Source organism: Hyperolius riggenbachi, chromosome 8 (genome assembly GCF_040937935.1).
Source record: "Hyperolius riggenbachi isolate aHypRig1 chromosome 8, aHypRig1.pri, whole genome shotgun sequence".
NCBI classification, from domain to species: domain Eukaryota; kingdom Metazoa; phylum Chordata; class Amphibia; order Anura; family Hyperoliidae; genus Hyperolius; species Hyperolius riggenbachi.
In genome coordinates this window covers 144,435,733-144,458,265 of record NC_090653.1, presented here as the reverse complement: position 1 = coordinate 144,458,265, position 22,533 = coordinate 144,435,733, and the positions used below count along the sequence as shown (strand labels likewise).

Here is a 22,533-nt window from a genome sequence, read left to right as displayed (position 1 = left end):
CCGTTTGAGTTGTAGGATGCACATCGCTGCACATTATATTACTAATATGCAGTGTAACATCTGCCTGCTCTCTTGTAACTTTTGTAACCAAATGCTGGCTGGAGGCACGGCAATAAAGGTATTTCGTCATGTTGGTTTTTTTTTTTATTGAAGCTAAAGGCCAATCAAAACTTATATGTCTTCTTTTTGTGATTCGAGCTTTATCGATGTAGCTGACACACCTATTACAACTTATGACTTTTGACCAGATTTGTCTAAAATCTATAAAAGGGCCTTATCTTTCTTTATGCTAGTTGAAGTCCTCAGTCTTCCCATGTAGCTCATCATGTATGTTGAACTGTGAGAAATCAAGCTTTATAAAAACTGCTAAAGCATAGGATGATGTTTAGGCCAATGTATCCAAGTGTTCCCTAAACTTTAGCTCTTTGGAGGCAGTTTATATGCTGGTTATGTGTTGGGAACTTGAAACTGCAAAAATGGCACACATTTAATTCTAAAATGGACTTGAAACTCTTAAAGTGGAAAAAATAAATAAAAGACTTATCATTAAAGAGGTCTTTCAAGGAGTACATTTGGCATAGAAGCAAGGGAGTTTGGTGCAGGATATTAATGATGTCAATGTAGTGGCTGAATGGAGTAGTAGTGACTGAATGGAGTAGTAGTGGCTGAATGGAGTAATGGTTAAGGGCTCTGCCTCTGACACAGGAGACCAGGGTTCGAATCTCAGCTCTGTCTGTTCAGTAAGCCAGCACCTATACAGTAGGAGACTTTGGGCAAGACTCCCTAACACTGCTACTGCCTATAGAGCGCGTCCTAGTGGCTGCAGCTCTGGCGCTTTGAGTCCGCCAGGAGAAAAGCGCGATATAAGTGTTCTGTGTTTGTTTGTTGTTAATGATAATTAGAATATTGGTAATATCTCCACAAATGTACCTCCCTATTCTAACACTAACCTCTTCCCTGTTCATACCTAACAGTAACCTCCCTCTCTATTCCTAACACTAACTTCCCTCGTCTCCTCTGCCCAACACTAAGCTCTCCTCTGCCCTAACACTAACCTCCCTAATGCCTAACACTAACCCTGCCCACATTTCTTCTGCCCAACACTAACCTCTCCTGCCCTCTGCCCTAACACTAACCTCTCCTCTCCTCTGCCCTAACACTAACCTTTCTTCCCACTACCTTAACACTAACCCAATAATAGCAGACGGAGATCTGCTTAGATCTGTGATTAGACACAAATGAGGGGGAATTAAACAGGTTAAAGTCTCTAAATACATACAGGGGGTATTTCTCTATGTTTTCCTTCTGTCTCGTGAGTATAATGAGTGTAAACAGCAATGGAGACTGGACATAGACTTTAATACAAAGCCTGCATGCAGCAAGTTAGAAAACACGATCAGTTACAACGCCGTACTGTGAACAGCCCCATAGAATTGTATGGGCGGTGAGTTGACATGCAGAATTACTCTGCAATACAGCTGACCACTAAGAACAGGGCTTACTCTAAGGTTTTACCATATTTGTATTCTGCTGAAAGACAAATGCATTAGTGGGAGTGAACCTTCTCTCTCTCTCTCTCTCTCTCTCTCTCTCTCTCTCTCTCTCTCTCTCTCTCTCTCTCTCTCTCAGTGTACCTTAGGTGCCTTCCATTATTTGGAAATTAGAATATTGTATAGTCTTACATATAGTCTTACAACTTATAGTTTGGTTTTGTTTCCCTTTCAGCGCAGGTGATACCTGTAAGAAGTTAATTTAAAACCTGTAAGAAGTTAATATAAAACATAGGCTTTGGCTTCCAAAATATATAATAATCCAAGACACTACATTGACAGAGATCTTACTCTGTTTCACAACCATCCCATCATCTCACCAGCACCTATGAATGCTGCTTTTGTGTAAGAAAAAAAGCAAAGTAGTGATTAAGCAAGCATCTGATTGGCCAATGTATTATTAAAAAAAACACTGACTGATTAACACATTTGGCTTGCTCTTATTAGCTAAAAGTGCATTTTTGTTTTGAATATTATTAGCCAATCAGAGACTTTCTTTTCCCCAGACACGCAGGGACAACATGGTGGTGATTGCTATGTATGCTCTGAGCATAGAGGTTAACCTCCCTGGCGTTATGATTATTTCCAGATTTAGGTTCTAAAAACCATGACATTTTTTTCACAAGCTTTTAGACCCTAAATTCAAGAAGAAAAAAATATACCAGAGAGAGAGATCTGCACAGCAGCTCCTGCATATAACTCACTCAGGCTCGGGATTACCACTCTGAGCTGCGGATTTCCGTCCCCAGCCTGACTCGGGATTACTGCTAAAGGGGTTAAAGGACCACTATTGCAAAAAATTGCTAAATTTAAAATACATACATATCAAATGTACAATTCTCTATATAAAAATGCACTATAAATTACTTGTTTCCTATGTTGCTGTCGCTTTCAATAGATTGTAAAAACATGACAGAACTGATAGGTTTTGGACTTGTCCTCATGGGGGATTCTCTGCATTTCCTTTATTTTTTACAAGAGCACTCTCTGGAAAGAATCTATACAAAGACTTTCCTACTTGATTGCACACTATTTTGGCAGTTAGCCTGAGCAACCGCATTCCAGTTAGTGTTTTGTAAATATAAAAATAACTGAGAATCCCCCTTGTGAAGATAAATTAGTTTAAAACCTGACAGAGCTGTCAGATTTTTACTACCTACTGTAAATGATTTTATGTATAGAGCATTTTTCTGAGAGAAATGTACCTTTAAATTTATGCATTTTAAGTTTTACAAGTTTTTGTGATCGTTGTCCTTCAACAAGATACATCAGGAAGAAGCTGCTAATGGTTTTTGCTACTTTGTGCAACATGTTTGCGAAAACAACTATTTTTTTTACAGAGAAATCATACATTTCACTACAAGCTGCAGTCTTGCTTAAGTGCTCTGCTGACATTCTTGATGACTATAAGAAGTTCATTGGTAGGTCAGCTGTCAAAAAGGATATAGCCATCATTATCCTTATAATATATATTTTTTCTATTTAAAATTGCATCTTTTATTATACATACCCTTTTACAGCTCAATTAGTAGTTAGCAGAAAAACAAGTATCTTTCCAGAGCAAACTTTTTTTCCGTTGCCCTTCTGTTTCTGAACAGGAATTAGCTGTATTTACATATGGCGAGCCCATATTGCTAAGGAGCTGGATAAGTCAGTGGTATGCCTGCTTGTAGCTCTTAATTAATGGATGTGCTATATTTTGTTCCGGTGATTCACCACAATCTTAAGCTCAATTTATGTTCCTTCTTGATTGATTTCTGCTTTTCATTCTTTTTCTGTCACTGTCAGGTTCTTACAGCTGTGGGTTGCTTGAAATCTAAACAGTAGCTTTTAAAGCCATTATTACTCACACTGCAAGGGAGCTTTTTTGCATGATTGAAATTAATTCTAAATTGAAGGAATTGTATCATTTATATCTGAAATCAAATAAAAGGAGCCAAACTGCTATGTAAAATGAAAACCAATGCTTTCAAATATACAAAAGCAAGCTGAAACCTCTGCCTCCACCAAGCAGTTTAAATCCTTGTTTATATCAATTCAGCACTAAACTAAACATACAAGATACGTAATACAACTTAAAACAACCACATGAATCAGCTCTAATAGACAAACAGAAGTAACAGTGCCATCTGCCTGTGTGCTGTGCTGATTCTCTGCTTGTAATCATTTCTGAATTACTGACCCAGAACACACATAGATCAGGATGTCTGAATCCTGTGTCTATGCACTGGATGCATGCTTGTGAATCAGTGACTATCAAAGCCACAGTATAACATTCTTACAATTATCCTTTTTAATTGGAATTGCTGTTGCAGCCATACTCATTTTAATTTTTAAAGTTTGTTTTCTATAATATATACAAATCCTTCCAACAGCCCCTCCTCCTCACCTCTGAAGCAGGAAATGTGGGTGCCTGCTATCGGCAGAAACTTGGGTGCCACAATAGGCGCCATTATAAATTGTGGCTGTGATGTGAAATTCGGGTGCCCATGATAAATATTTATCTATATATCAAGCGGCGCAGGCACCCAAGTTTCACAATATAGCTGCAATAATAGAACCTATGGCAGCATCCTAACATAACCATAGTTGTTGCAGATTGGTGGTGGGATCAGTTAAGGTTATGTGTGGGGAGGTGATTAAGGTTATCCAGGAGGGGGTGCTTTTATGGGTTAGGCATGGAGCATGAGGGGTGGCAGTTAAGGTTAGGCATGGGGCCTGTTTTTAAAGGTTATGTGTTAGTGGGACAGTTAAAGGGAAGGTTCGCGCATGTTAAAAAAAACAAACGGCACTTACCTTCTTCCAGCTCCTGGCAGTCGATCGGTGCCCTCGCCGCAGCTCCTCTCCCTCCCAGCGTCCAGCGGTGAAGAAGCTGACCTCGCCAGGTCAGCTTCCAGGTCGGCTTCTGTGCGCTCCACGGCGGGGGGTCACGTGGTGCCGGGACGTCATTGGGTCTCTACTGCGCCGGCGCATTGGAGACGTGACGTACCCCACATGCAGCGAGGGCACCGATCGACTGCCAGGAGCTGGAAGAAGCCCCAGGTAAGTGCTGTTTGTTTTTTATAACATGCACGGATCTTCCCTTTCAGGTTAGGCATGGGGGGGTGGTTAAGGTTGGGAGGGTTTTTTTGTGAGAAAAGTGTTCGGTTAAGTTGTAGTAAAATATCAGTTTTATTTATCAGTATTTTACTATGGTAATTTACTTTTTAAATTGTAGAACATCAGTAAATTTAAAGAATACTAATATTCTACTAGCCAAAATTGGGTGCACAAATTTCCTCATGCCCCTTTTTCATGCACGCCCCCACCACACCCTAACACCCCTTCAATGTATACAACAATCCTTTCTATTATTTGTTTTTACCTTATTTATCGTATATCACAATTGTTCTAATATAACACAGAGCTGTTCCTCCTCTGGGGTACAGACAGTGGATCTTGTGATTGGTGCAGCTTTTGGCACTGTATCTATTCACAATTCTGAAGAAGGGTAAGTGTTAGCTCCATGCTCTATAACTAATAAGGTGGATGAGATGAATGTGTTTACAATAGGTATCTACCCCACAGGAGAAGGACCAATTATTTCAAATAAAAGTGCCTAAGAGAGAAAATCCTTTGAAGCTGGCACATTGCTGCCAGGTCAGGATTTGTAAAACTCTAGCATCATGTGCATACAGCCTTGTAATTTGCAGGTTCTGTTTATAGGATGTGCAACACGGGTAAACGATGCTGCACCATCTCGATTTTAAATTAACGACCCTGAACCTGTTGTGAGCCGGGGAGCTCAATTCAGACCTTTGTATGCAAACATTGGGAACATAAATTGTGAACAACTCATTAAGGGTTAAAAATGCTTTTATTAGTTGAGTATCAAAAATCGGCTTAGTAAAATATAAATTGCAAGATATACCTTGACACAACTCAGCCTAAGGACTGACATGGGGCGAGTGGCAAACAAGGACCTGCGTGCAGCATGACTGTCCACCACACGGAACAGTTGTTACCTCACCTCAGGTGTTTGTGTGTGGGGAGGGGGGGGGGGCTGTGAGTACATGAGCGGCTTGGTCTCTGTGTGAAGAAGCCCTCACTCCCTCACTGTGTGAAGAAGCCCTCACTGCTGCAATAGTCCAGGCACGTGTGCAGGTAGACACATTTTTGAATATGGAATTAATAAAAGTATTTTAACCCTTGATGAGCCATTCACAATTTATATTCACGATCTGTGCATAGGATTCTACAAGCCGTAAGACTACATACGTTCAGCTGGCACCTGTTGCTTGAAGCTGTGTGTGAATATAAGGAATGGGTATTGTATGATTATATAGTACAGTATTGCTAAAAAAAGAAAAGTGTTCCAATAATTTACAGATACTTTAACAATTAAAAGCAATGCTAAAACCCTGCTAAATCCACAACTAAACAAAGCAAATTCTAACAGCAATCAGGATGATAAGTGGACAAGCCCCTGTTTAGTTTAAACAAATGTAACAAATCTTGAAAGCCACTAAGCAGTCTTCCCAGGGAGCATGGACTGTGAGATCTACATATGATATTGTATAGACTATGCAGATTCAGGTAATTAACATATATGATATATACAGTATATTCTGGCATATAAGAAAATCTTCTGTAAAGTCAGGAGTCGTCCTATACGCTGGGTGTCATTGATGCCGGGTGATACGCCCTATCCTGTTACCGACTCTCAGATCTCGCTGCTGAGGACTGTAGTGAAACGGCGCAGGTGCACATGTGCGAGATCTGAGAGGCAGAAAAGGAGGGAAATAGGATACAAGGGTGGGCCAGAAGGGTGAAAGAGGCGTGTTTTATGGACACAGTGCAATCTATTCTTCCATACCACTCTGACAAACATAGAGACAGGGAGAGTTGACCAATCCGCTTATGGAGAAGTCTTTTGCAGTCTCCAAGAGGTTTTCTTCCAAGTTTGCCCTGTATTTGGCTCCATCCATATTCCCATCAACTCTGACCAGCTTCCCTGTCCCTGCTGAAGAGATGCACCCCCCGAGCATGATGCTGCCACCACCATATTTGACTGTGGGGATGGTGTGTTGAGAGTGATGTGCAGTGTTAGTTTTCTGCCACACATAGCGTTTTGCATTTTGGCCAAAAAGTTCCATTTTGGTCTCATCTGACCAGAGCACCTTCTTCCACATGGTTTCTGTGTCCCCCACATGGCTTGTGGCAAACTGCAAATGGTACTTCTTATGCTTTCTGTTAACAATGCCTTTCTTCTTGCCACTCTTCCATAAAGGTCAACTTTGTACAGTGCATGTCTAATAGTTGTCCTATGGACAGAGTCTCCCACCTGAGCTGTAGATCTCTGCAGCTCGTCCAGAGTCACCATGGGCCTCTTGACTGCATTTCTTATCAGCGCTCTCCTTGTTCGACCTGTGAGTTTAGGTGGACGGCCTTGTCTTGGTAGGTTTACAGTTGTGCCATACTCCTTCCATTTCTGAATGATCGCTTGAACAGTGCTCCTTGGGATGTTCAAGGCTTTGGAAATCTTTTTGTAGCCTAAGCCTGCTTTAAATTTCTCAATAACTTGATCCCTGACCTGTCTTGGACCTGTCTTGTGTGTTCTTTGGACTTCACTGTGTTGTTACTCCCAATATTATATTCTCTTAGACAACCTCTGAGGCCCTCACAGAGCAGCTGTATTTGTACTGACATTAGATTGCACACAGGTGCACTCTATTTAGTCATTAGCACTCATCAGGCAATGTCTATAGGCAACTGGCTGCACTCAGATCAAAGGGGGCCGAATAACTATGCACACACCACTTTGCAGTTATTTATTTGTAAAAAATGTTTGGAATCATGTATGATTTTCGCTCCACTTCTCATGTGTACACCACTTTGTGTTGGTCTTTCATGTGGAATTCCAATAAAATTGATTCATGTTTGTGGCAGTAATATCACAAAATGTGGAAAACTTTAAGGGGCTGAATACTTTTGCAACCCACTGTGTATATATATATATATATATATATATATATATATATATGCAGGTGTTAATTATACTGCATAATTAGCTACATCAAATTAATAGTTGACTTTGTAAACAACACACATCAGTAGTTAATCAGGACCAATTACACAGGGAATGACTTCAAAACATTTAAGGATATGATGCATAAAATAAATAGCCCTTAAAATAGACTCATTATCCAAAACAGGGATACAAGCACAGGGAAACAAACAGCTGGCTCTTTAAAAAATTATATATAAACCACAGTTCCACCTAAAGCAAACCTTTGGTATAAAAATGAAACCTACACTGTCAACACAGGCAGCAGAAGTTATAACAGAGTAGCAGGAAAAAAATCTAAAAACTGGAGAAGACTTCTAAGAGATTGTGTCATCTTTGAGTAGGAGGAGCCTCATAGTGTGGCCTAAGGGGGACTCTGATGCCACCTGTTCCAAGGAGCAAACCTAGTAGTAGTGCAGTGCCAGCTGCAGTATGAGGCCAATCAGAGCTGCCACAGTGCTTACCTGCTGCTTAAAAACCTCCCTGGCGTTCAATTTTCCCAGGATTTCTGTGCAAAAAGTGATAAAATGTATTTTTAAAACTTTTTTTTTTCCTGTAACTTGCCAAAATGTGTCAAGCAAGGGTCTAGTATACAGTGCAGGAGAGTATTGACGTGTATGCATGTCAATACTGTTCGCAGCATGTTTTTATGGAAGGATATATCTGTCCATACCGCTAGGGAGGTTTTTAATGAAGAAATCAGACGTTGTTGCATTAGGTAAAAAAAAAAGGAGGGGGGGGGGGCAGTCATAGCACTTTAGAATTTACAGCTGACATCCACTTTAAATGTTAACATGAAATGTTAGAATTTAGTTGCATAAAAGTTTAGAAGCATGTATTGGAATTATGGACTGCTTTCACTAAAGATTATATTTAAATATGTTTTATCATATTTTATATTTTCATTGGTTAGGTTATTTTAAAAGATGTATGAGTGAAACTATTATATTTCTTTTTTTTGTATGCTTACTTTGCTTGCATATTTGCACTTACAGAAACAATCTTGAAATTATCAAATCCTAAAATACTGAAAGCAGCAGATAGTATTTAATCAGATAAGAATATAATTATAATTACAGACTATTGCAGATATTGACTTACCTGCTTAAAGGACTACAGATAGAACAGCACTGCAGGGCTGCAGAGTCCTCCACTCAAACAGCTGCCACTGTAATTGTCTCATCAGAATACCATGTTAAGCACATCCACATCAGAGGCAACATAAATCCATTTTTTTTCTGAGAGTTTATTTTTACCAACATTAAGTTTTAATATGTATTATTATTTCATACACTTAAATTAAGAATTTTGTCATGCAGCTATTTTAGCTGCAGATTCTCATTTTCCCCAATTCATCTGTTTACTCAGATGGATGGACATGCCTTCAAGAAAGATAGTCAGTCACTATGACTGATTGGTGTCATTAAAAACGCATACTCCAGCACTTCCTTAGATGTATTGTATTTTTTTCTAACCATTTAATGGGTTAACAATCTGCTGGTAACTGATGAATGGCTTGCATTCGGATGTCATATTGCAAATAGGAAATGTCACATTCCTCACTTTAAACCAAGGTAACACTTGGACCTTGAAGGAATTTATGGTCAAATGAGTGTAAAAGCACATTCCAGCAGGGCCGGTTCAAGTAACAATTGGGCCCTAGGGCAAAATTAGCCTGGGGGCCCCCCAACAGACACCCCCCGACCAAAAAGCGTAATTAGATGCCCTTTGTTGCAGCCAAATTTCCCTCCTGGGCCCCTGAGCTGGCTGCTGACCCTCCCCCAATCACCTCCCAGCTTAACAGACTCTGCAGAGTCCCTGGGGAGCAACAGTTAAGATAGGGGAGTGACAACTTGGGGGCCCCTACAGGCTCTGGGGCCCTGGGGCAATTACCCATTTTTTCCTATGGTAGCTCTGGCCCTACATTCCAGTGAAATGTGAATTGTTAAAGCGGAACTGAGGATACAACTCAAGCAAGTCCAGATTACATTCCACCACCTTGTTTTCATTGAATACAATTGTCACAGTCTAAAATTCTGCATTTTTGGCTCTGCAGAAGGGTCTACACAGGTGTTGAACTCCAGTCCTTGAGAGCCATACCCATGCCAGTATTTTGGATGGAGTGAGAAATGGAATTATTGATGAACCACACCTTCCCTGATACAGGCCCATCAATCAATTTGAGATGTGTCAGAAATGAGGACCTCGACCCTTGAGGACTGGAGATCAATATCTCTCACCTATGATGTCATGGTGGCACAGAACATGGACACAATCCCCCATTATCTCCTGCATAGCCAGGAGGGCACAGATTCATGTACATTCTAGTGATGCAGAGAAGACATAGACTCAGAAGAAAGCACTAGGGTTGTTAATGTACCTACACTTAAAAAACATAGTTTACGATCTTTGTAATCATCTTTGTAGCTCATGTTCAGTTTATGTAAGGGTGTAAGTAGTGGCTAGTGATGAGCTGAAATTTTGCGTAAGCGTAATATATGGACATTTTTGTAATTTATGACAAACTCATAATTCATAATGTTGAATCGTAATTTTGTGTTAACGTGTATTCTCTTCTTTACCCGCAAGTTCATAATTTATTGTAAATACACAACCATTTATGGTGATCAATCATAATTACATGAAAATTGGTTGTTGTTGTTAACATTTTGATCATCACTAGTAATGGCTAGGAATATGCTGTCAAAATCTTCAAATTCAGCTCTGCATCAAAAAAATTTGATAATGTGTTTTTTTTTTTTTTTTTTAACCACTTCAGCCTACAGCTTCGAAAATCTTATGCATCCAAGCAATGTTCACCTCCCATTCATTCGCTAATAACTTTATCGCTACTTATCAAAATTAATTGATCTATATCTCGTTTTTTCCGCCACTAATTAGGCTTTCTTTAGGTAGTACATTTTGCTAAGAGCCACTTTACTGTAAATACATTTTAACAGGAAGATTAAGATAGAAATGGAAAAAAAACATTATTTCTCAGTTTTTGGCCATTATAGTTTAAAATTAATACATGCTACAGTAATTAAAACCCATGCATTTTATGTGCCCATTTGTCCCGCTTATTACACCATTGAAATTACGTCCCTATCACAATTTATGGCGCCGATATTTTATTTAGAAATAAAGGTGCATTTTTTCAATTTGCGTCGATCACTATTTACAAGCTTATAATTTTAAAAAATGTAATAAGATACTCTCTTGACATGTATATTTAAAAAGTTCAGACCCTTAGGTAACTATTTATGTAGTTTTTTTTTTTTTAATTGTAATTTTTTTTATTATTTTTTTTAATACAAAAATGTATTTGGGTAATTTTAGTTTGGGAGGTAAATAGCCAATTTTAGATGTAAAATAATGTATTTTTTATTCAATACAGGTATGTGGGTGCAGTTGACTATTTGGCCACAAGATGGCCACATTCAAAAAGTTCCTAGATGCGAACGATGTCGCATCTAGGAACTAAAATGAAGAGAAGTTGTTTCCTGGGGGCAGAAATACCACGCTCTCTGATGAGAAAGCGTCGGTATTTCTGCCGGGGACTTGGATCGGTGAATGGGAATTATATTCCCATTCACTGATCGGGGGGGCAGCGGGAGGCAGCGGGGGCCCGATCGCGCGCACCACACGGCTGCAGCACCACTGCCTATCTGGACGGATATATGCGTCCAGATATGGCGAAGTGGTTAAAGAGACACTGAAGCGGAAAAAAAATGATATAATGAATTTGTTGTGTACTATGAATAATTACTAGAACATTAGCAACAAAGAAAATATTCTCATATTTTTATTTTCAGGTATATAGTGTTTTTTCTAACATTGCATCATTCTATAATATGTGTAGATTACACAACACTCAGCATTCAAAATGATTCTTTCAGAGCAGTCTGTGAACTAATGACCTCTCCTCTGGCAGAGAAAAAGAAAATTGTTCAGTAACAGTTGAGATAATAAAAGTCAGAAAACAGCCCTCTCCAGGACTTTGAAAGTCGTAGAACTTAATGGCTTTTTTGCATAGAGATAACAACTGGAGTTTCTTAACTCTTCCTGTACTGGAAACAATTAGGCTGGTGTATCTGATCTTAATGTTTTATTTCTTAGCTGTACTACACATACAAATCATATCATAATTTTTTTTCGCTTCAGTGTCTCTTTAAAGCAGACATTCATCAAGTACTTTGCATAAGGTGAAATATAGATCAGAACAGAGGCTGAGGAGTGTCTTCTTGATGCTTATGCAGTGGTTGTTGCGCTCAGCATGACAGCAGCGACTATTCTCTCGCACTGCTCTTTTTAAAACTAGACATGGGCAACAGTCTTCAGCAAAATCAGTTTTTCAGAAAAAAAAATGCCATTTCACTTTCACAAAAATGTTTTTAAACTCTTAGTTACTGGCCATATTTTGCAGTGCCCATCCCACATGGCCACCCTTAGAGTAGACAACTACATAGATTAAAACTGTTCAAAAATCAAGCTAAATCAGCTTGTGATTCCAAACAAAGACAAAAGATGAAAGATGACTTCACTAACACAATTATATACTTCTATGCTATATTCATCAAATCATTACAGTGATGATAATGGCAGCCCTTACAAATGTTACTGTGCTCACTTTTATTCACCATGCATTGACACCGGCTCATTTAAGGTAACCTAAACTGAGAAAGATATTGATTTTTCCTTTGATCCTGTGTCTCTAATAGCCACAGCCCCTCAACAAGCATGCAGATCAGGTGCTCTGACTGTAGTCAGACCTGGATTAGCTGCAAGCTTGTTTTAGGTGTATGATTCAGCCACTACTGCAGCCAAAAAGATCAGCAGGACTGACAAGCAACTGGTATTGTTTAAAAGGAAACATCCATATCTCTCTCAGTTAAGATTCCCTTTAAGCTGAGTATGATCACGTCCCTAAGCCTTGACGTGGTTGGCCAATAGCTCTGGCCGAACAAGCACTTTGTTTATGTTGGAAGTGGTTGACTGGATGCAACGTTGCTTTAAAAGATTGCTTACAGCTTAGAAACTATTATGCCAGATTTTTTTTAAAGCAGAAATTCACTGAATGGGTTAAACATGACATTTTAGTTTTGCATTTAGCTAGAAATCCGCATCCATGCTGAGGTTTAGATACAAATGTATCATTGTTTGGAATGCAAATAGACATCTGAAAAGCCTGTCTGAGAAGCCCTCTGTGCGCTCTCAGAGAGGTGTTTGTTTGTTTATTTACAATGTAAATAGATACATTTGTATCTAAACTTCAGCACTGAAGCGGATTTCTAGCTAAATGCAACACTATGTCATATTTAACCCATTCAGTGAATTTCTGCTAAAAAAAAACTGGCATAATAGTTTCTAAGCTGTAATCAATCTTTTAAAGCAAAGTTGAAATGCTGGGTGTTAGACAACTTTAAGCCACCAGAAGCAAGAAAATACAAGTAACCTTGATTGTTCTTTTTCACCTACTTTTGGCATCTTTTCAGTTGCAAAGTGCTAAACAGTGATTTCAAAGAGAAGATGAAAAATGATCTCCTAGGAGAAAACTTAAGATAATTTTTTTTGGTCCATATGCAATTAACTTTTTCTCCTGAGTGTTCTAGTTGATATTTTCAGACTTCAAACCACCAGCAAGCAAGAAAATACTCAAAATCATTTTGATAGTACTTTTCCGCCTCCTTTTTGGTACTTTTTTCAGTTGCAAAGTGCTGAAAAGTTATTTTAAATAGAAGATGAAAATTTTTCTCCTAGGAGAAACTCAGGAGAAAACGTTAATTGCATATGGGCAAAAGTGAATTGTATAATGGCCCATGGTCCATATGCAATTAACTTTTGTTCCTGTCCTGAGTGTGGAAGAGTAGTGCTAACTGTTATGGGGTAATGATCTGAAGATGGGCTGACAGGCAAAATAAGAAAACTAAAGTTATTTGTTGTCTTCCTGCATCTGTCCTTTTTTATACAAATTGTTTGGATTTTTTTCACAATCTGAAATGCACAAAGTGTGTGTTACACAACCATTTTTGCAAGATGCCGCCTGAGTAGACTGAATAGCCTGTCTGTGTTCTATCCAAGCTCCTCCCACTATCCCATCATCTCCCATGTAAGGTGGATGGGGAGTAGGCATTAAGTATTACCTTGTGAGCAAATTGCTGACTCCACCCCCTTCATGTGCTAGACAGAAGGGAGCAGATTGAGGGTGTGGGTGTGGTCAGGTGACATCTCTGTGCAGAGGAAGACACTCCCACTCTGCTAGCAGCTCTATGATATATGCTCAGATCTCTGGGTCACGTGACTGATTTTTCTGAAAGGGAAAGTCCCTGGAACATCTGCATCAAATATTTAAATTGTGCAAGTAATTGCAAAGTCCTCTATTCATCTTAACTAGCTATTGAAAAATCCAGAAGTTTAAATTAGGCTTTAAAAAAAGCAACATTAACCACCTGAGCGGTCTGGACGAGCTCAGCTCGTCCAACACCGCCGGAGGTCGCCGCTATTTCATCAAATAAAAAGCAGCACACGCAGCCGGCACTTTGCCAGCCGCGTGTGCTGCCTGATCGCCGCCGCTCTGCGGCGATCCGCCGCGAGCAGCGGCGAAAGAGGGTCCCCCCAGCCGCCTGAGCCCAGCGTAGCCGGAACAAAAAGTTCCGGCCAGCGCTAAGGGCTGGATCGGAGGCGGCTGACGTCAGGACGTCGGCTGACGTCGATGACGTCACTCCGCTCGTCGCTATGGCGACGATATAAGCAAAACAAGGAAGGCCGCTCATTGCGGCCTTCCTTGTTTATTCTGGGCGCCGGAGGCGATCGGAAGATCGCCTCCGGAGCGCCCTCTAGTGGGCTTTCATGCAGCCAACTTTCAGTTGGCTGCATGAAATAGTTTTTTTTTATTTAAAAAAAACCCTCCCGCAGCCACCCTGGCGATTTAATCAGAACGCCAGGGTGGTTAAGGTGCATTTTTTTCTCAGTAAAGCAAGGGTTGCTCTCTGATAAATCTATCCATCCTGATGTACCTGTATCTCTTGGAAAGTGGTATACCGCACCAGCATTAAGCACTAAGCTCTGCAGATAGATCCATTTTTCATGAAATATCTTTTAAATGCTGCTACTGCTGGAGAATCGTAGTGTAGAGAGCCATGGCAACAGAGCTCAAGAGATAAACATATGTCTGATTACAAAAGCAAATTAAAAGCAACAATGTGGCAGTTCCAAAGCACACAACAATTACAGGTTACCACAGAGCCCTTCAGATCGGAGTGCTTCTCTTCTGTATCATTCATTAGTGTTATAATAGGAGCCACTGACCTGCCAACCTGTTACTCCTGTGTGCTGCACTAAAATAAATTTAACAACAACTGAAGGGCCATTAACCCTGAAATGCAAGCCTGTTTATATTACTGAGCTGATTAACAATGCTCATGTCTACCGCTTCGATTTTAAGAACCTTGAGATTCTTTCACAATCCAAACTGAGCATATGATGAAAATGCATAATCAGAGTTTCCCTGTATTACAAATGATTGATAGTTCCAGAGATATTGGCTGCTGAAGAAATAATTTGATTTGGAAGGTTATTTTTAAATATCTGCTTTGGCCTCAAGCCTTTTATCCCCAAACCTTCCTATTGGTCTTAGAGTGCACCTGAAGTGGCATACAGCATGATGAGATAATATGTAAAGTGCCCGTCATGCTCAGAACCTGCCTGTGCTCCCTTTTTACTGTAAGGCTTGGCTCGCACTGCAATGCACAATGAACATTTTTTGACTGTTTTGCCAGATCGCAAAGGAGTGCGACAGACAGATCCTGTTTAGTGTAATTTTAGACTGCTTAAGACAAAAACATAACACTTTTGTAGTATGTTTTTAAATCCACGGTTTAATATTTCATTTTGTTTCAATGTAAATATAAAACTGTGTCTTAACTAGGGCTTTAAGTACATGTAATCACTGTTTAGAAATGGTATCCTGTTTACTATGATTCCCTTTACCTAAAATTACATTTTATTTAAATCCTAGCTCCAGGCAGTGGTGTAACGTCAATTCATGGGGCCCCCCAGAAAAACTTCGATGGGGTCCCCCCAATGTTTACAGCCCTTGCCGAGCCTACCTCTGGTGACCCTCACGGCCTTGGGGTCCATCTCACAAGGGTCATAAAACAAGTGTGGCCATCATGATCTTCACACCAGTGTTGTTTGTACATTTTCACCAAATTAATTTTCGCATTGAAGATGCCATTTTCATTTTTGCTTTTTGTAAAATTTTCTGCTTCTTGACCAAATAGCGAATTTAACCACTTAAGGAACACGGGCTTAAACCCCCCTAAAGACCAGGCCATTTTTTGCTAATTAGGCCACAGCAGCATTAAAGGGAAGGTTCGGGGAGGGCTGTAAAAAAATAAAAATCAAAATCCACTTACCTGGGGCTTCCTCCAGCCCGTGGCAGGCAGGAGGTGCCCTCGCCGCCGCTCCGCAGGCTCCCGGTGGCCTCCGGTGGCCGACCCGACCTGGCCAGGCCGGCTGCCAGGTCGGGCTCTTCTGCGCTCCAAATGCCGGCACTTCTGCATCCCACACGGACGCGCTGACGTCATCGGACGTCCTCCGGGCTCTACTGCGCAGGCGCAGTAGTTCTGCGCCTGCGCAGTAGTTCTGCGCCTGCGCAGTACAGCCCGGCGGACGTCCGATGACGTCAGCGCGTCCGCGTGGGATGCAGAAGTGCCGGCATTTGGAGCGCAGAAGAGCCCGACCTGGCAGCCGGCCTGGCCAGGTCGGGTCGGCCACCGGAGGCCACCGGGAGCCTGCGGAGCGGCGGCGAGGGCACCTCCTGCCTGCCACGGGCTGGAGGAAGCCCCAGGTAAGTGGATTTTGATTTTTATTTTTTTACAGCCCTCCCCGAACCTTCCCTTTAAGGGCTAGCTGCAGGGCCGTACAACTCAGCACACAAGTGATCCCCCTTTTCTGCCCACCAATAGAGCTCTCTGGTGGTGGGGTCTTTTTGCTCCCCCAATGTTTGTTTATTTTATTGTAAATATTTTTTTTGTTTATTTTTTCAATAAATCTGCCTATTTTTATTATAATTATGGTATCCCTCCCTCCCACCGCCAGCCAATCACCGTGATAAGCTGTCATAGGAATCAGCCTATGACAGCCTATCACTCCTGTCTCCCAAGTATAGTGCTGCTGTAGATCACAACGCTGTACAATTAACAGTCTCCTAGCGGCAATCTCCGCTGGGAGACTGATGACAGAGCAGAGCTTCAAGCGGAGATTCCCGTGCATCGGCGCGATCTCCTGCAAAACACGCCCACAGGACCTTACGCCAATTGCAGTGGAGCGGTCCTGGAAAGGTTAAAAGACAAGTGCCATATTTTTGACCAAAATAGCAATTTTCAAAAATAACTGCCATATTCAAAATGTGCTTTGCGTTAAAACATGAAAGTTTATAGTAAGCAAAGTCTTCTCTCCCCACATTAGACCTTACAGAAAGCCAAAAATCAAAGCAAAAAAAACCCGCTAAACTAAATTTTTCCTTTTTTTTTTTTTAAAAAATTCTAAATTATTTGAGTGTATTCTTGCTTGTGAAAAAGAAAATTTTACTTATTTTCGTAAAAATAACGTGAAAAGAATATCGTCATTTTTGCTCATCACTGCTTCACACCCATAACAAGTGAATCCACAAAAAAACCTATCTGAAGTATAGTCCCCTGTATTGGAGGAAGGGAAGGTTAGTAATTTTGGCCCCACACAGCTCTTGGCCCCCTGCAATCACAGGGACTGCTCCCTTCTAGTTCCACCCCTGGCTTATCAACAAACTACCTTTTAAGCCACCAGCAAGCAATACAATACTCAGAATAATTTTGACAGTACTTTTTTACCTACTTTTTGGTACTTTTACTATTGTAGAGTATTGAAACATTATTTTAAACAGAATATGAAAAAAATATCTCCTAGGTGAAAACGTAAGAGAAAAAGTGGACTGCATAAGGACCAAAGTAAATTAAGGGCTTGATTATAATGCTATTACACTAATTACTATAGTAGTAGCAGTAGAATGTCAAAATTGTCAGTATATTGATAATTTAACTGCAGCCAGAACTATAAAATGTGACTTCTGATTTTGTCATCTTATTAAAGGTAATCTGAAAAGAAAATAAACTTATGATATAATGAATTGTATTTGTAGTACAGCTAAGAAATAAAACATTAGCAGCACAGATAGGAGTCTCATATTGTTTCCCAGTGCAGGAAGAGATAAGGAACTTCACTTGTTATCTATGCAAAAGAGCTTGTCTGAGCTCTCCAACCAAGCTTGGTCATCTACACTGCTGTTTTCTGAAGCACTTATCTCAACCTGTGTCTCACTGTTTTCTGTTTGTTAAAGGTTTTACTGTAGGGAAGTTTTCAAATATAGAGTGTCGTTTGTAAACTGCAAATATTAGGAATGATGCAATGCTGTAAAAAAGGTATATAACTAAAAATAAAATGTGAGACTGTTTTCTTTGCTACTCATGTTCTATGAATTATCCCTACTATGCATACAACTCATTATATCAGAAGTTTTTTTTTTTTTTTTTGGGGGGGGGGGGGGGGCTTCAGTGTCACTTTAAAGAAGATTATATATACTTTAGAAGCATTACTAAAAAGAAGGCAAAATTACCTACAGGGAACCAATTGAGACACTGACAGAGATAGATCAGTTTGCGGCTACTACATTGTCCATCATTATCTGTCACTTACAGCACTATAACCACAACTATGTTAGGAATTCCTATCTGTCCCACTGGCTTAGAAGTTCATTACCTAGCGCACTGCTAATACGTTGCCTTTTCCTGCACACATGGGTGAGAGACAATCACACAGACACAATATAATACTGATATATGATATCCTTACATAAAAAGTGAATATTTAATTCTGAAGCATAAAACTTCAAACACACTCAGAATTATTTCCCCTAATAATACAGGAGATTTTAATTAGGTCCCATTATTTCCCGTTTGAAGAAAGTGTCATCACTCAAGGCTTAACTGATTTGTTAATCATCGAACACAGACAAAAATAATTCCTGCTGCATCTTCTAAGATATGAACCATCCATGCCAAATTCCTTTCTTTTCTTAGCTGCCTTATTAATTACAGAAATGTTGATTTTTAATCAGTTGTACAATGGGAAAATCAACACAGTAGACCGAAAAAAACATTAGACTTGGAACTTTGTCAACAGTGAATTAAGCCTTTTTCATTTGATTGAAGTAAGTGGAGCTTTTAAAGACTTAACCACTTAAGGACCATGGGCTTAAACCCCCCTAAAGACCAAGCCATGTTTCACAAATTGGGCCACTGCAGCTTTAAGGCCTCGCTGCAAGGCCACATAGCTCAGCACACAAGGGATTTCCCCTCCCCCCCCCCTTTTCTGCCCTCCTACAGAGCTTTCTGTTGGTGGGCTCTGATTGCTCCCAGGATGTTTGTTTTGTTTTATAAATATTTTTATTTATTTTTAAAATAAATAAGTGCAATAAATAAGTGCTTTTTTATTATTAATTTCACTTGGCCACTGAGCTCCATCATTCAAATGGAGATGCAGGCACATCAGCGCACCAGCAAAAAAAAAAAAACACGCCCACAGGACCTTACGCCAATCGGCGTCAGGCTGTCCTAAGGCTGCCCCCCCGTTCACGCCCATCAGCATGATGCGGTCCTCAGAGCCCTTTTCCACTAGCAATCGCTAGCGTTCACGCTGAACGCTAGCGATTGCTGAATCGCAATTACTGGCGATTCCCCGACGTTCGCGGCCGCGATTTTGCTATGCTATGCACTGCATAGCAAAATCGCGGCAAATATCGCACCGTCGCGCGTTCGCGTTCCCGGCAAAAACGAATCGCGGTAGTGGAAATGACCTACCGCGATTCCTATGTTAAAAAGCAAACCGTAGCGATTGTAAAATCGCTAGCGGTTTGCGTTTTTGCGATTCAGCCAGCGCAAACCAGTTTGCGCTGGTGGAAAAGGGCCCTCAAGAAGTTTCTAACATGCGGGTTTATGGTTAAGTTTAGTTTTCTAGAATTTCATAGAGCACAAGCACAACTGTTTTGTCAGTTTTCATGTAAATAAATCCATAGTGTAATGAGAGCATGTGTGTGTGCGCTGCATATAATATGTTAATGGTCCGTTGCACTCTGTAAATTGATGAGGCGTGTACTAGGATTCTGAAAAACATAATTAAAACATATATTAATCATCTGAAAATCACCCTCTTAGGTTCAACCAGATGAAAGTGAAACAAATCATCCACTTGTTAGTAATGGTGTGAGTATTCCCAGCATTTATATAGTTCCAACAAATTTTGCAGTGCTTTACAGAGTACAAATTATCTCTGCCTCTCAGAGATTCTCACAGTCTAATCAGGGGCGTGACTACAAATCATTGGGCCCTCAGGCAAAACCTTTATGTGGCCCCCCAATGTTTACACCCTTTCCCATGTTTCTTCTTGGTGACTCTCTCAGCCTGGGGGTCATAAAACAAATGTGGGCTTTGTAATCTTCACACCCATAGCAAGTGTAGCCACAACAACACCTGAAGACACCTGATCTGAATGATGCACCCTTTTATCAGAGGGGATGAAGTCGTAGTTGGGGTCCCCTTACAGCTCTAGGACCCCCGTCTTTGCAGGGGCTACTTTCCTGTAATTATGCTCCTGAGTCTAATGCTTCTATCTCAGTTAAAGCCAAACCAGTATATTTGTGATGTGGGGAGGAAGCCGGAATACTAGGGAGCAACTCAAACAGCAGAAGAGCATATAAACTCCATGCTCATGGATCACCTTGTCAAGAATGAAATCTAGGACTCTAGTGTTGCGAGACAACAGTGCTGGCCACTTATCTATCTTACTGTACACTCCTCAGATCTCTTACAGATGTAGTTTACCAAAACTAAGTAAGTTGTCCACCTAATCTCTGCACATTTGCCAGTTCTGTCCTGCAAAACCTGGCCACTGCCAAACTTAGTTCATGCATCGGCCTGAGAGAATTGCCATTTCTTCCATTGTTGACAGAAAACGGTCCTCTCAAGAAACAGAGACAGCAACACATTAAACATTTGCTCTGTAAGGAAGAGTTAAAAGTCTATTACAGATTATTGCTTCCCTTTTTGTACTGTCCCTGCCACCATCAGAGGGTACATAAATGCCCTGAAACTCTATGGAAGACCCAGGGATAGGAAAATGATTTCAGTGGGAATACACATAGGATAAGAAAGAAAGATTAAACCTATTCTCAATACTGAAACCTTAAAAATCATAAGTTTAAAATCAGGAATTGGGCTTGAAAGCTGCCCTACCATAAGGGGATGTTCATTTATTTTGTCCTAGCTTTGGAGGGTATCTAGTGGATAAGCATTCTAGATTATAGCTATAAAAGACATTGCTTGCGCTCTACCAATATTACTTCACTGAAAGAAAACACCATCAATCAGGTATTCTATAGGTCCATATTATAGATGCAACATGCATGTTGTATCCTATTCCTTAGAAAGGTGAAGCAGTGCAAAAGCAACCACAAAAATGAAATGCAGAAAGGCAGAATGTAACCCAATGTTTACCCAAACAGTGTGATCTGCAGAAAATAAAGAGCCTAATACCGTACACAGAATTCACATAATGGCATCAAATTCAAACTCATGCAGTAAATCTTGTGTAATGTGAATGCATGCAGATATTCTCTTGTATTCCTGTACACAATTTCACTTCTAGATTAAAAGTCAGGGCTTATAGCAAGTTCCTGGGAAAAGGTTCTCCAGCAACAGAGGCAAAGACTCTAAAATGCGCCCCTCTCCAGCCTCTGGTTCGATCCAGTCCGATGTGAGATTTGTTTTTAAGAACTCATGAGTGTGGACAGGCCTTTAGGCCTGGGACTCACTTGAGCAATTTCTACAATCAACAGCGATCCCAGAAACTGCTTTGCTGATAAAAGAGAATGCAGGTGAACCCACACCCGCGATTGTGATTTAGCCAAATCATAATCACAGACCCTGCAGTATTTTTGGAGCAATTGCACTCTCATGCAAAGTAAAGGAATGTAGCAAAATCGCTTTTCAAACTGCTGTTCAAAAGCAATTTTACAGCAATTTTGTGAGCTGCAATGGTGTTTTGAATAAGGTTGTATCCACCTGCGGGGTCTCACAGTGTGCACAAGCTTCCAATTCGGTAGCCCCACCCCTTTCACATAAGGCCATTTTGTAGAGAAGCGCCAACAAACTTTTGTGCTCTTCTCTATTTATAGAGAAGCACAATGAGCTTTTGTGCAGGGGGCCGGGCTATGCTCTGGAAGCTGGTGCACACAGACATGGAGAGACCCTTGTCTTATAGATAGAACTTTAACCAAAGCACATGAAAAAAAAATGCAAATCATAAGAGCTTTACAAGTGCAGGTACAGCACTTGCAAACTCAGCTAAAATTGTGCTGCAAAACGCAGCCAAAAATGCTGCACACAGGCCTTGCACTTTAGCAAGCGCCAGCGCTGCTCACAGTGGGTCCTAAGGCATTCAAAAAGAAATAAAGTAATCCAGTCACTATTCTTGACACAGACCTCCCCGTTTCAAGTTATCTGTGAAGTTCAGATATTACCTGCCCTGGTATTCTGGGAAGAACAAGGGTTTCGGTTCACTGCTCAAGCACAGTCTCTGACTGTTGCATGATCTCCTGCTGACAGATCAGTGTACTCGCGTGCTGGACCACAATCAACACAAGCTGTCCCTCAAAGGCGCCTGCTCCCTCGGCTACTCAGGGAAAGAGATTGGACGCTGGCCAGGTGTAGGGTTCCAATTACTCGGCTGCAGCCAGACTCCTCATTGACTGTGCCACCACTGCCACTACTTAGGGACATGGGAACGGGCCGATGGAGAGAGCAGGAGTGGAGAGGATTGTGCCATCAAGGCACTGCACCCAGG

At 40.7% G+C, this 22,533-nt stretch overlaps 1 protein-coding gene across 10 annotated transcripts in view; it reads left to right on the top strand.

The window, feature by feature from the left end:
- The window catches only part of GRIA3 (glutamate ionotropic receptor AMPA type subunit 3), a 604,867-nt gene that overhangs the window by 243,428 nt on the left and 338,906 nt on the right, over positions 1-22,533 (top strand). Inside the window, exon 1 of one of the 10 annotated variants that reach the window (XM_068251193.1) lies at positions 19,878-19,895. The exons of the other annotated variants lie outside the window; for them this stretch is intronic. The gene's annotated coding sequence lies outside the window, so the exon portion shown is untranslated. Of the gene's footprint in view, positions 1-19,877; positions 19,896-22,533 lie in introns of those variants that run through there. 10 annotated transcript variants of the gene reach the window in all.